Genomic DNA, 15,904 nt, shown 5'->3' on the forward strand with positions numbered 1-15,904 from the left:
GGATCCAATGAGATCACGTTTGTTAAGTGCCTAATACATGGTAGATACTATTTAAATGCTAATTTAATGTTCTTACCATCATTACTATCTCCACGTCTATCTACAGTTTTTAACTAATGACTGCATATAATGTGCTGCCCTCTACTGGAGAGCCTGAGTCCATCTGTAGCAATTTACTCTTATTTCCATTTAGCCAATCGTATATACAAATAGGCTTGGGGGTGGGATAAGCAATTCTTACAAGTCATATGATTACTTCTCAACTAGGAGAAATTGAAAGTACTGAAGTTCAGCCCTCCTATTTGGAGTTTTCTTGGCAAAGATACTAGAGTGGCTTGCCATTTCCTACTGCGGTTATTTTACAGATGAGAAAACTGAGGCTAACAGGGTCACTCAGCTAGTAAGTGTCTGAGGTCAGATTTGAACTCAGGAAAATAAGTCTGCCTGACTCCAAAGCCAGCACTCTATCCATTGTACCACCTATTTCTCCCATCCTGTCTTTCTGCAGAAGAGGAAAACAAGGCTTGGAAAGAGAAATGACTTGTTCAGAATCACATAATAGTGTTGGTATATTCAAAGAGATCTTCTTTTGGTTCTCATTCTGATCGATGAAGCAAACTCAAGAAAAGAAATTAAAAGGATTTTCTTCAACACACCAAGGCAGAAGGTCAGTTGGGAGCTGCCAGTGGCCCTCTCCCTCCCTTTCAAATTCCCATGCTGCTTTTCATAGACAAGTAAACAACTTCCAGAAAAAGGAAAAAGCATTTGGATTGATAGGGTACTATGGGAAGATGGGATAGTGCTGTCTCCGCACCTCAGCTCCTCTCTCCTTGCTACATCCCAGGGAGATAGGATTAGTGCCCATGTACACCCCCATTTCATGCAGGCTCCCAGCCTCCTACCCAGAGTCATGAGTTGGAGAAGGTAATGGAAAACCATCCCAGTACCTCTACCAAGAAAACCCCAAATGGAGTCATGAAAAATCAGACACAACTGAATTGACTGAGAAACCAGAAGGTCACAATGTCCCCAGGTGGATGGGCAGGGATGACTCCTATACAGTATAGGCTTGCTTGACTGAGCAGGGATATGGAATGAATATGAGAGAGTATCACATCCAAAAAAATCCGATGTATCTCCAGTCGACCAGGTATAACTCCAGTAAAGGAGGTTTTCTCACCTCCCTTTGCTTGTAGTTGTATTATGGAATGTTGTACGCAATGTGTTGCTCTCCATAGGAAGGAAATGCTTAGTTCTACATACTGTGGAAAAAATTCCATCCTCTCTACATGGGAGACAATTATTTATCCAAGTCTACTTGCCTCTGAACTGGGCCAAATAATAACTACAAATCTCATGACTTTCTTCTCAATAGCAAGGAAATGAAAGGTTGTGTCAAGTTCAGCTACTCAGTCTCCTCCCTCCCCCAGCCAGAGCACTGGAGCAGAACGTATTTGGTACCCTAACCAAAGGGTTAGTAACTCTATCAGAAGAGAAAAGGAGTGTAAAGTGATTTCATCCATTCTTGATTGAACTAAGTAATGTTGGCTCTTTTCCCAGATATTCACCAATACCCATGGCATTTTAAAGGACAATTTATACTTTTCCCATGTATCAAAACTGAACTCTCTGGTCAGTAGTTGGTATGTCTCCTCTTTTGTCTTTAAAAAACAATTAGAAGAACTTACTTCAGTCCTGTGGTTCCTCTGCCATTGGGCCCAGAATCCACTCTGAAGTGAAAGGCTAAAGTAAGCAGCCCTCAGCTTCAGAGAAAATGAAATGGGACATAGAGTGAATTGCAGGATTTTAGAATCTCACAGCTGGGAGTGTGGATCCAGAGCTGCTCCCTTTCGAGAATCACTCTGCTTTGTTCACACATCTACCTCTGTGCTGTCCCATTATATGCAAGGCAAGTGACGCCAAATAGGACATGCCACAGTATCCTGTCATACACCCTATTCAAAGGAAGAGTCTAGCCCCATTCTTCCTATCCTGTTGTACAGAAACTCCCTAACCCTAAGCAGATCTGTCTCTAGCCCCAATAATAAGAACCTTGACCAATTAATTTTTGTCTTGTTCACTACCCTGGTTCTCACTTCTTGAAACATATACAAACATTGTGCACTGTTCATGTTTGTCTCTTCCAGGGAGACTGCCCTGCGGGAGAACTCAATAATCCCTAGTTGGTCCAAATTATGTTTCTCATTTCCATCCCCATCACCAATAACATAGTAGAATAGAGAAAGATTGTACATGAAACTGCATGTCTCTATTATTTTTCTTTTTTATAATATAATAAATTCAATCTGTAATTTTAAAAGCTGTCTGACTTGTCTGGGGTTTTGTTCCTTCTGTTCTGTTCTCTACATGGTTAAGATACCTAAATGACCCTCTTTTCTTTCTTTTCTTTTCTTTTTGCTACCTTACATTATTTCTCCTTACCTTTCCATTCCTCCCTCACTGGAAAAAGTATAAAGAAATATACTAGAACTTCTCCTTTTCACAGGGGACCCAGACAATGGAGTAGCACAGCAACTAGCTAATCAGGAGGACTTCTGATGCCCAGGGTCACTTGATGTACCAGTGATCCTTTGCAAAGTAAACTTTAACAGAACCCAGAGATGCCTGCTGAAACCAGTCTTGACCAGCTCAGAGAAAACAGGATATATCTTGGTTTTTGACTTATCCAAAAGGAAGCAGACATCTTGTTTCCTGACTTAAGGTAAAGAGCACCAATCCTCCTGCTTTGTGATGTATTGTATTTATAGATACCTTCTCCCTAGACCTCCCTTCCCCACCTGAATTATGCATAAGCATCTCATCCTTTCCCTCTCATCTTTGAGCCAATGCCAACATTGTCTCACTGCTCCAGCTTGCAAGCCTCTTCTCAGGCAATAAATTCAGTTATAATCTTTGTCAAGTGTGATCAGCCTTGGCTTCATTCCAGGTCCCCCTTTTGGACCTGGGGTTTTTCTTTTTTAGCGGTATACAGGGGTTTTTATTTTAATACTCCCAGTGGAAGAGCTCCTTCACTCTATATTGTCCAGCATACCTTCTCCTGTATGTACCTTCTTTAGTTTCTGTTTTGCTACTGATTAGGATAAATGGGTTTTCTTGACTATGTGCTATGTATGTTCATTGTGGTATTTGGTGAGAGGGGGTCAAGTTTTGGATATAATAAAGCTTGGGGTATTGGTTCCTCCCAATGATGAACAGTGATCAAAAGTTAGCTTGAACCTGAAAATTTCATCTTTTAGATTAATAATATTTAAAGGAGCAGATTGATATAATTCTAGTCTAGTAATTCCTGTCTTTGAGGAGAGTGGAGTGGCCAAGGGGTCTCTGGTCCTAACTTTCTGCTTCCCTTTGTGGCAAGAATTAAAGTCTCCTTTGGCAAAGGGTTGAAGAAGAGCCTAGAAATGTCTCTTCTACCATCCTTCAAACCATACAAAATCACTCCCAAGCTACAGGTCGAGGACAGCCCTCACGATATGGGGCACATCTCTATAATGATCTTGATAAATTAGCCAGGGATGGTGAAAACAGACTAAGAAACTATAGACCAATATCTTTAATACATGTTTAGCAAAACCTTTAAATAAAATATTAGCAAAGAATCTCTAATGGAGATTATATATACTATGACCAGATTAGATTTACACAAATATTCCGTAATACATGAGAGACATTATCCTCTCCCTCCTTGTACCATAGCTCAGTGTCTGAGGAAGAGAAGAGGATTAGTCTTTTGGAAGTTGTTAAGACCCAGGCTTTTAATACTCCCAAGAGAAGAGGATCACTCACAGTCTGTGTTTGTCCTTCGTTTTCAAAGAGGACCATGACATCAAGGGGATAATGACATGACTTGCAGTTGACTTTGATTTGAGTGAGGGAAGGCTATGCAAGGTCACCAGCTTCACTTTGTCCTCCAGAACCATCTAGGTCCAGTGACCAGATATTCATCAGGCTGACTGGAGATGGCCCAGGATGCAGTGGGAGACCCTGGCCCTTTTAGGACAAACAAAGGACAAACACAGCCTGTGAATAAGTAGCCTCCTCTCATCCCCTCTCCTGTCCTCTCCTCTCCTCCCCTCCCTTCTCAGTTACAGTTTCTCTTTAGCCCAGAAACCCTGAGGGTCTTGCCATACCAGTTTTTGTTTTTGCTTTTGATAAAAGGGGCCATAACTTGAATAACTACTTAAAGAGGACTGTTCACTGAATGGGACTTGTGCAGTCCTCATTCATTCAAATCAAAGTCAACTGCAAGTCATGTCATCATCTCCCTGATGTCATGGTCCTCCTTGAGAATGAAGGACAAACACAAGCCTCCATTTTAGGAGATATAGACATGGTCAGACAAGCCCCTTTGGAAGTCATTCCATGTTAGGTGATCTTGGCATGCTCCAAAGACAAGCTTCATTAAGATCTGCATAAAAGAAGCCTTCTAGGAAAATCTAATTTAGTTGTATTCAGATATATGTTTATGTGTCCATCTCCTCTGCTTTGCAAGTTGAAAAATCTGTTAGGGAGGAGCCAAGATGGCAGAGTAGAAAGACACACGTATGCTAGCTCCGAACCCACAGCCCATAAAATATCTGTAAAGAAGACCTCCCAACAAATTCTGGAGCAGCAGAAGCCAGAGAACAAGGGAGTGGACAAGATTTCTGTTCCAGAGAGCCCTGAAAACAGACACCAAAGGTCTGTGGCACCCCGGACCTGGAACAGAGCCCAGCCCTGCCTTGGCTACATGGCACCGAGAGGAGCAGATCCAAGCAGGCTTCAGGGATAGAATCTCCAGCTGCCGCGCATGTCCCTCCACCCACAGGTGTCAGGGGTCAGTGGGTGACCGACAGGGGAGTGGGGTGTCCCCGTTGCTCTGGCCCCCTCGGGAGGCAGCAGCGGGGGAGGCAGGGGACAAGGGCTCCCCAAGCAGGCAGGAGACCAGATCCATTGTTGAAGGTCTCTGCATAAACCCCCTGAGGGAACTGAGTCCCATGAAGCAGCCCTGCCCTGACTTGAGCACCTGAACTTAATCTCACACTGGATCGCAGTCCAGCCCCCACCCAAAGCCCTGAGGCTGGGAAGCAGCATTTGAATCTCAGACACCAAGTGCTGGCTGGGCAGATCTGGAGACGTGGTAGGTGTGGAAAGAAAACTCAGAAGTCAAGTCACTGGCTGGGAAAATGCCCAGAAAAGGGAAAAAAAATAAGACTATAGAAGGTTACTCTCTTGGTGAACAGACATTTCCTCCCTTCCTTTCTGATGAGGAAGAACAATGCTTACCATCAGGGAAAGACACAGAAGTCAAGGCTTCTGTATCCCACACATCCAAAGTAAATATACCATGGGCTCAGGCCATGGAAGAGCTCAAAAAGGATTTTGAAAATCCAGTTAGAGAGGTGGAGGAAAAACTGGGAAGAGAAATGAGAGAGATGGAAGAAAAGCATGAAAAGCAGGTCCACACCTTGCTAAAGGAGACCCAGAGAAATGCTGAAGAAAATAACACCTCGAAAAATAGGCTAACTCCATTGGCAAAAGAGGTTCAAAAAGCCAATGAGGAGAAGAATGCTTTCAAAAGCAGAATTAGCAAAATGGAAACGGAGGTTCAAAAGCTCACTGAAGAAAATAGTTCTTTCAAAATTAGAATGGAACAGATGGAGGCTAATGACTTTATGAGAAACCAAGAAATCACAAAACAAAACCAAAAGAATGAAAAAATGGAAGGATATGTGAAATATCTCACTGGAAAAACAACTGACCTGGAAAATAGATCCAGGAGAGACAATTTAAAAATTATGGGCCTACCTGAAAGCCATGATCAAAAAAAAAGCCTAGACATCATCTTTCATGAAATTATCAAGGAAAACTGCCCTGAGATTCTAGAACCAGAGCGCAAAATAAGTCTTCAAGAAATCCACAGAACACCACCTGAAAGAGATCCAAAAAGAGAAACTCCTAGGAACATTGTGGCCAAATTCCAGAGTTCCCTGGTCAAGGAGAAAATATTGCAAGCAGCTAGAAAGAAACAATTGAAATATTGTGGAAATACAATCAGGATAACACAAGATCTAGCACCTTCTACATTAAGGGATCAAAGGGCATGGAATAGGATATTCCAGAAGTCAAAGGAACTAGGACTAAAACCAAGAATCACCTACCCAGCAAAACTGAGTATAATGCTTCAGGGGGGAAAAAAAATGGTCTTTCAATGAAATTGGGGACTTTCAAGCATTCTTGATGAAAAGACCAGAGCTGAAAAGAAAATTTGACTTTGAAACACAAGAATGAAGAGAAGCATGAAAAGGTAAACAGCAAAAAGAAGGCATAAGGGACTTACTAAAGTTGAACTGTTTACATTCCTACATGGAAAGAAAATATTTGTAACTCTTGAAACTTTTCAGGATTTGGGTAGTTGGTGGGATTACACACACACACACACACACACACACACACACACACACACACACACATACACAGAGAGCACAGAGTGAATTGAATAGGATGGGATCATATCTTAAAAAAATGAAATCAAGCAGTGAGACAGAAATATATTGGGAAGAGAAAGGGAGAACTGGAATGGGGCAAATTATCTCTCATAAAAGAGGCAAGCAAAAGACTTTTCAGTGGAGGGAAAAAGAAGGCAGGTGAGAGAAAAACATGAAGTTTACTCTCATCACATTCCACTAATGGAAGGAATAAAATGCACACTCATTTTGGTATGAAAACCTATCTTACAATACAGGAAAGTGGGGGAAAAGGGGATAAGCAGGGTGGGGGGGATGATGGAAGGGAGGGCAATGGGAGGAGGGAGCAATTTGAAGTCAACACTCTTGGGGAGGGACAAGATCAAAAGAGAGAATAGAAGCAATGGGGGGCAGGATAGGATGGAGGGAAATATAGTTAGTCTTGCAGAACACAACTATTATGGAAGTCATTCGCAAAACTACACAGATATGGCCTATATTGAATTGCTTGCCTTCCAAAGGGAATGGGGAGGGAGGGAGGGATGAAGAGAAGTTGGAACTCAAAGTATTAGGAACAACTGTCGAGTACTGTTCTTGCTACTAGGAAAGAAGAAATACAGGTAATGGGGTATAGAAAGTTATCTGGCCCTACAGGACAGAAGAGAAGATGGGGACAAGGGAAGGGAGGGATCACAAAAGAGAGGGCAGATTGGTGATAGGGGCAATTAGAATGCTCGGTGTTTTGGGGTGGGGGGAGGGGAAAAATGGGGAGAAAAATTTAGGACCCCAAATTTTGTGAAAATGAATGTTAAAAGTTAAATAAATTAATAAAAAAAAAAAAAAGAAAAATCTGTTAACTAGAAGCCTATTTCTCCCAGTTTTCCCTTTCAGGGGGCATAATATACGTAAGAGAGATCAAGAGAAACCCCTCTCCATATTCCCCAAATCAGTCTCTTCTTCCCACAGACCCTGCATTTTCCCTCACACATCTCAGTCCCTTATACTCAGGTCTACCATGTTGCCATTCAAAGGCAAGCCAGGGGACCCAACTAGGGTGGGCAAGGCTAAAAGTGAGGGCAGGAGGGAAGGATCATCTCTAGAATCCCCATAGCTGTGAGAAGGAGCTGCTGTATATCCCATTGGCCTTAAACCCCACCCACAAAGCATCAGTCATCCCTGCCCCTGCCCCATCATTTGGGCTCTGAGAGGAAAGATCAAATTGGAAACCAAAGGAGAAAGGAGATACTTCATGCATATTTATTGAATAAAATAAATGGTAATCATAACTGACAATGTTTTTTGTTTTTCACATGCATAGTGTGATTCAAGATAGTGTCTGTGAAATAAGAAACCATTAGAAAAGTATCAGTTAGTATTGTTGTTGCAAAACACTAAAAATTATTATAACAGGGGGCCATCTCTCTTGAATCATCATAAGAGTTACCATTTGTGGTTCTGGGTCAGGACCCTTTAGAGGAGCCTATTTGGGGCCATGTGTGTTCTTACCTCAGAGTACAAGCCTCTTTGGAATGAATGACATGCATTTGGATGCAAGACCCCCATCCCCACCCCACCTTTCATGTGTGGACCCTGAAGTCAACTTCAAGCATACTGCTAGAGTGGGATGGGGGGTAGTTCATGGTAGCTGGGAAGGGAGGCTATGCATCATCATGAATCTGTGAGGAATGAATATTTCTCTCTTATATTTAATAACTAATTATTAACTTAGGACTAAGGTTTTCCCTTTTTCTACTTTTTCATCCAGAAATCAATCAGTGTGAGAAATCTGTCTAACATACACAGCCAGGATGATTAAGATCTAAACAGACAGTAATAGAAATTCTAAGTCTGGACTAATGGCTGCATCTGTGCTCATTGTGTTTGCTCAAACATGTAAGGGGAATCTCGATTTTCCCTTATGTCAGACAGGTGATATGACAATTGATAAGTCTCTTTGACCAAGATTTGGGTGAGACATACCCCAAGACCCTCATTGTAATATAGCCCACCCTGTCTTGGTAATATTAATTTTCTTATTGATTGTTGACCAGTCAAAGTTGATTGCCACTCTCAAGAATATCTACTTTTCCAAGAACATATAGACTGTGAGCCCACTAACATGAGGGGTCTTTGGTCTAAAGTTCTTATTATTAATAAAATGATGAAATTTCATAAAGATTATGTCTCTCAAACCTTTTCAAATGCCACAAGTCCTTCGGGATTGTCTTGGATCGTTGTATTGCTGAGGTAGCTGTGTCATTCACAGTTCTTCATCATACAGTATTTCTGTTACTGTGTACAATGTTCTCCTGGTTCTGCCCACTTCACTTTGCATCAGTTCATATAAGTCTTTTCAGGTTTTTCTGAAATCATCCTGTTTGTCATTTCTCATAGCACAATAATATTCCATCACAATCACATGCCACAGCTTGTTTAGCCATTCCCCAATTGATAGGCATCCCCTCAATTTCCATTTATTTGCCACCACAAAAAGAGCGGCTATTTCGGTATGAATAGGTCCTTTTCCTGTTTAGAATACCCTTTGGGACATAGACCTAGCAGTAGTATTGTTATGCATAGTTTTATAGCCCTTTGGGAATAGTTCTAAATTACTCTCCAGTACCCCATTGGATCAATTCACAACTCCACCAAGTGCATTAATGTTTCAGTTGTCCCATGTTCCCTCCAACATTTATCATATTCCTTTTCTGTCATATTAGCCAATTGGATAGGTGTGAGGTAATACCTCAAATTTGTTTTAATTTGCATTTCTCTAATCAATAGTGATTTAGAGCATTTTTTCATGCAACTATTGATATCTTTGATTTGCTTGCCTGAAAACTGCCTGTTCATATCCTTTGACCATTTATCAATTGGGGAATCACTTGTATTCTTAAAAATTTGAGTCAGTTCTCTATGTAGTTGAGAAATGAGGCCTTTATCAGAGATACTTGTTGCAAAATTTTTCCCAGTTTTATGTTTGCCTTTTAATTTTTGCTCTTCACATTTTCTTTGGTCTTAAATTTTTCCCTTAGCCATAGATCTCACAAATAAATTATTCTATGCTCTCTTAATTTGCTGATTCTTCCTAGAGTCCTCTTTAATAGTCTGATCCTTCACCTGCAGGATGGGCATGTACCTAAGAGGCAGTGTGGCTTCAGAAAGGGATAAGGAACAGTCCATGTGGTGTTTGCTGCCCTGACAACTCCAGGAGAAATGCCAGGAGCAGAACAGAGGTCTATACACAACGTTTGTGGATCTGACCAAGGCCTTTGACACTGTTAGTTATGAGGGCTTATGGAAAATTATGTCAAAATTTGGTTACCCAGAGAAGTTCATCAATATTGTACATCAGTTTCATGATGGCATGTTTGCCTGGGTTCTGGATAATAGACAAAGCTCTCATGCCTTCCCTGTCACCAATGGAGTGAAACAGGGCTGTGTGCTTGTTCCCATGCTTTTTAGCATGATGTTTTCAGCCATGTTGACAAATCCTTCCAATGAGGATGAACATGGCATCAAGGTCAACTACCATACTAATGGGACGTTCTTCAATTTGAAAAGGTTACAAGCTAAGACCAAAGTGGAGGGACTTTTGGTGCATGATTTTCTGTTTGCAGATGATTGTGCACTCAATGCAGCCTCTGAAGCTGAGATGCAACAAAGTATGGATAAATTCTTTGCTGCCTGTGCTAATTTTGGCCTAATAATTAACACCAAAAAAACAAAGGTGCTCCATCAGCCACCACCACACCATCCATATGTGGAACCATTGATTACAACAAATGGAGAAATTTTGAATGCTGTGGATAAGTTCACTTACCTTGGTAGTGTACTTTCCAGGCATATACACATTGACAATGAGGTTGATGCACGCATTGCCAAAGCTAGCTCAGTGTTTGGGAGAGAAGAGGTATTAGACTGACTACCAAAGTGAAGGTCTACAGAGCCGTTGTGCTGACCTCATTGTTGTATGCTTGTGAAACATGGACAGCATACCAGAGCCATGCCAGGAAACTGAATCGCTTCCATTTGAACTGTCTTAGGAAGATTCTGAGGATCACTTGGCAGGATAAGGTACCAGACACTGAAGTTCTTGCTCAAGCTGCCAAGTATTCAAAGTATGCTTCAGAGAGTACAACTCCAATGGGTTGGACACGTTGTTCAAATGCAAAATGTATGCTTGACAGAAAGACTCTTTTATGGAGAACTTGCATGGGGCAGGCGAGCACATGGTGGTCAGAAGAAATGATACAAGGACACTCTCAAGGTCTTTCTCAAGAACTTTGGATTTGACTGTGCAACATGGGAGACACTGGCACGGGATCATTCAGCATGGTGTGCCCACATCAGAAAGGTGCTCTGCTCTTTGAACAAAGCAGAATTGAGACAGCACTAAGTAAATGCAAGATGTGCAAATCTGGGATATCCACCCTAAGTATTCACACGGGCTACCTGTGCCCAATTCCAAGCTCATATTCGTGTGATCAGCCATAGTGGGACACATTGAAATTTCACTTTACAATGGTGATGTCATTTTGGTCCTCCTGGAAGATGAAGGACAGCAACCAATGGTTTTGCTCTTTATGTGTAAATCATGTACCCATTTTGATTTTGGTATAGGATATGAGATGTTGTTCTATACCTAATATACTATTTTCCAGTTTTTGCAGCAGATTTTGTCAAATAATGAGTTTTTGTTCCAAAAGCTTAGATCTTTGGGTTTATCAGATTCTAGATTACTATGGTCATTTACTATTATCTAATGTGTATGTAATCTATTCCAATGATCCAACACTTTATTTCTTATGCAGCACCAAATTATTTTGATAGTTACCACTTTACTACATAGTTTAAGATCTGGTATGACTCCAGATAAGCTTCCTTCATTTTTTTTTCATTGATTCTTTTGATTGCCTTGACCTTTTGCTCTTCCAGATGAATTTTATTATTATTTTTTATAGCACAATGAAATAATTTTTTAATAATTTGATTGGTATGGCACTGAACAGATCAATTTAGGTAGAATTGTCGTTTTCATTACATGGGTATTTTTCCAAATACTTAGATATGACTTTATTTGTGTGAAAAGTGTTTTGCCATCATATATTTCCTGGGTTTGTCTTGGCAGGTAGCCTCCCAAGGAATTTATATTTCCTACAGTGATTTTAAATGCAATTTCTCTTTTGATCTCTTGCTGTTGGACTTTGTAGGTAGTGGACAGAAATGCTGATGATTTTTGTATCCAGAAATTTTGTTAAATTCTTAATTATTTCAAGCAGATTTTTATTTGATTTTCTAGGATTCTCCAACTATACCATCCTATATCTGCAAACTGATAGTTATGTTTCCTCATTGCCTATTCTAAATTCCTTCAATTTATTTTTCTCTTTATTGCTATAGCTAGCATTTCTAATACAATATTGAATGATAGAGATGATAATGGGCATCCTTACTTCACCCCTAATTGTACTGGGAAAGCTGCTAGATTATCCCCATTACTAATAATGCTTACTGTTGTTTTTAGATACACATTACTTATCATTTTAAGCTAAGTTCTATTTATTCCCCTGCTCTCTCGTGTTTTTAATAAGGTGGGTGCTGTATTTTGTCAAAGGCTTTTTCTGCATCTGTTGAAATAATCATACGATTTCTGCTGGTTTTATTATTCCTACGGGTCAATTATGTATTTGGCCAATGTAATATTACTATGGTCAGTTATGCAGATAGTTTTCCTAATAATAAAATGGTTCTGCATTTCTGGTATAAATTCCGCCTGATCATAGGGTGTGGTGCTTATGATATATTACAGTAATCTCCTTGCTCATGTTTTATTTAAAATCTTTGCATCAATATTCATTAGGCAAATTGGTCTATAATTTTCTCTGTTTTAGGTATCAGCATGGAAATATCTAATGTCACCTACTTGATCCCCTCTTCTGGTGCATTCTCATCAGTAACAATGTCCAATTATGGTTAATATCTTCCTTACTATTGATTACTTCCAATGATTAGCATCCCAGAATCATTTAACTAATCAAAATCAATTAGCTTTTACAAAAGGACATTTACTGAGAAGATATAACAAAAATAGAAGTAGTAACATATCCCTCCACCCTAGGGGACACACTCTCCCCTAAATACATGGAGTCTGCTGGTCACAGTCATGGGGAAGGCTGGGCTCAGATTTAAAGTGGCTACTACAAATAATCACCCCACCACCTTCACTTCTAAATGGGGCAGAGCTAATGGATGAGATGCTCCATTCTCGGGCAGGTCCATTCTCTGCCAGCCTGGATTCTACTCCTCAGCACTTTTATGGCACCTCACCTGACCCTTCCATTATATATCATCATACCTTTCCTGAGTGTAGTCTTCCCAGCCTCTTCTTTGTGACCAGGCAGAGAACCCTATCTATACATGCTCTGGGGACAGGGCTTCCATTGATCAAGAACCCTGTTATACTGTCCTTAGTTCAGTCAATGAAATGATCACATTCTGGGATTTTACACAGAAAGTAGATGCAAGATAGTACACTGCAAACTACAAATGCTCCAGTTACAACTAGCTTAAGTCACTTCAAGAAAATCTTTTCATCTAGGGAGTATAGGTCTGAGGTGGTGTAACAATTCTCATGTTCTCTGGTCCTTGGTGAGGTTCTTTCCTCAGCAGGCCTAGGGTTGCCTCTCTCCTTAATGACCTGAAATGGAACCAATAGAATCTTTTATATAGAACATTAAAATCTCACAGGAATTGACAAATGGATCATTCTCAGAGGTGTAAAGGTGACCTATTTTTTCATTAATTTGCCTTGTTCTTCAACATTATGCAACAATGGGACAATGAAAGTATCCACCAATCACCTTACAATATGTATAGTTAACTGTCATAGATTCCATAATAATGAAACATATTACCAATTCAGTAACTCCTAAATTGTCTAAGCAAATGTTTTAAGCCTCGGCCTTAACAAATTACCTTGACCTCTCACATTTATATCTATTTAGTTCTTCAGATTTAAGTGCTGTAGATCACTTGTGCTACCACATATGATTCTGAATGACTTTGAATGAGTTGTACTTTTTTCTACATGAGTAACATTTGAAATTAATATATTATTATTTCACCTTTTACTTCAGTAAATGAATCATTTTAAAGTTATCCAGTTTGTACAAAATGAAGATTACGTGAAGAATCTCTACCAAAGTCTAGCTTGTCAAAAATGGCTTATGAATAGATGTGAATACTCAGGGAAGATTGGAAAGTCAGACTCCAAAGAGGTCAGGGAAGTATCACATTGGGAAAATTAAAGCTGACTTTTTTTTTCTTTCATCTTCTCGAAAAGGAAAAGTGAACCCTGGATAGTTTCTAAGTACACTGGACAAGACCAATACAAAAAAAATATTCTTTTAAATTGTGAACTATGAAAACAGTTCTTGTAAAAATCATATTTTACAATGTATTTTGGAGTTTGCCTGGGTGCAAGTTTCCTAATTATTCTAGTCTGTGGCTTGAGTTTATAGTGCTCTCAGTATTGTGCATATAAATGCATAATATGTGTGTGTGCGTGTGCGTGTGCATGTGTGTGTGTGTACACACATACACGCAGACACACACAAACCTGTAGCTTCTATTAGGTTTGGAGTTTAGATTTCATTGTGAAAAGTTCTGAACTTGGCAATCAAATTCCAAATGTAAATTTTTCCTTTTCAGCACTAAAGCAATAACTGTTCCTCACTCTCCAGGGAAAAATGAGAGTAGTCTGGGTGCATTTATATAGAAATCAGTCAAAGTCTCTGTTTTTAACAGTCTTAGAAAACTGCATCCTCTCCCATCCTCCCCCCTGCCAAAAAAAAAAAAAACCCACTGGATTACTTCTTAATCTGAAAATCTCTCCAAGCTCACACATACTGTGTTGGCCCCTTCCCACCAAAATACACACCAAAAACACAAACACACACACAATACACAAAAAACTATCACAAATAGTGAATAATGAGTAAATCCATTTGCCCAAGCAAATAACAAATAGAAATTGAATTCTACAAATTAGAACACACCAGAAAATACTGAAAAGTGCATGAGCTATGTAGATGGGAGCAAACTAAGGTCAATGTCAACTAATCTCACACAAGGGGAAATTTCCTAAAGTTTCTACATGGAAGATGGAAATCACAGACATGGTGAGACACCAAGTTACTCTTTCAGGTCTGCAAAGGTTCTTCCCTTTCTCCTCGCTGGAGTTGGTTGTAAACAGAATGTCGAACTATCTGTGTGTGTGTGTGTGTGTGTGTGAACCATTACCAGCTGCACTCCTTGCATTGGGACTCCACCATCACCATCCTTCCAAGAAACCTCACACTAAAATCATCATCCTGCAAGCTTAGATCAGTTCTGGCACTCAGACCTCTTCAATCCCTTCTCTGCAAGCCTCCATCTAGAGAGTGCTTAAACCAGCCAGCTATACCCTTGAACTGTGTACCCTCCCCCACACCCTTTTCAGCTTTCTTCTGTGAATTCTCTTTCTCCTTTGGACTGTTGGCTTCTTAAAGGCTTGGGCTATCTTCTCCTGGTTTGTGTCCCCACAGCTCAGCACAGTAGGTATTGCACAATTGTTTATTAGCTGAATGAAAGAAAGGAGGATTGAAGAATGACGTTCCTCTCCAGAAAATTTAGTACTAATTACACCCCTCATACTTCATAGGTGAATCATCCTTCCATCCACCAACCTGGTGAGGGTATTGCCCAATGCTCCAATCTAAAAGCCCTGGTTGCATCTGAAACTGGTTTGACCTCCTCAGGAAATTCAAACTGAGTGGCTGTGGCAATCTTTGTTATATTTTGTATCCTGATCATCTGAACGAAATTGATTTTTCCTGTTTGCTGATCAACCAAAGGGAAAAAGGCCAAAGAGTAAGTTTTTAAGCTGAAAATTTCAATGTTTTCAAAAGAATATGGCTGTATCTCTGAAGTAGCATTCCAACCACTTGAGACTACAGAAACAATAAGAAGGAAGGAAAAAATTCCTCATCTGTAGAAGTTGGCATTAGAAACAAAAGAAAAACTAACTTTGTATTTTAGGTATTATCTTTTTTCTTGCCATGTGAAATTTTAATAGTAATCTTTAAAGAGAAAAATGTCTAAATTTTAGCATAGCAAGCATTCACTTTCCTCTAAATAATTTACTGTGTTACATCTAGGTCCTAACTTCAGTGCTTAGAAGAATGTTCCTCATCACTCCTTGGAGCAGCTAGGAAACATTTAACTGTTAAAACACATAAAAATGTACCTAAACCCCATCTCAATCCTCTTGTAAAAGCACTGACAAAGCAGCAGGATTTTCTGTATTAAATCATCTGGCTCCTCATTTCATTGTGATCCCATGGATCCCTGAGACTCTGCCTGGCCAACCAACCTCTCCTGGATTTGCTGTGGTGCAG

The 15,904-nt window shown here is 40.0% G+C and overlaps 1 long non-coding RNA gene across 4 annotated transcripts in view; it reads left to right on the forward strand.

Moving 5' to 3' along the window:
- Nucleotides 1-15,904, forward strand: part of LOC140520810 (uncharacterized) — a 56,034-nt gene that overhangs the window by 30,064 nt on the left and 10,066 nt on the right. For 2 of the 4 annotated variants that reach the window (XR_011972655.1, XR_011972652.1), the window contains exons 4-6: nt 509-667; nt 2,507-2,722; nt 15,169-15,377. This is a non-coding gene — a long non-coding RNA (uncharacterized lncRNA). Of the gene's footprint in view, nt 1-508; nt 668-2,506; nt 2,723-9,590; nt 15,147-15,168; nt 15,378-15,904 lie in introns of those variants that run through there. The other 2 variants (XR_011972651.1, XR_011972654.1) reach the window with 1 other exon arrangement.

Source organism: Notamacropus eugenii, chromosome 1 (assembly GCF_028372415.1).
Source record: "Notamacropus eugenii isolate mMacEug1 chromosome 1, mMacEug1.pri_v2, whole genome shotgun sequence".
Classification (NCBI taxonomy): Eukaryota; Metazoa; Chordata; class Mammalia; order Diprotodontia; family Macropodidae; genus Notamacropus; species Notamacropus eugenii.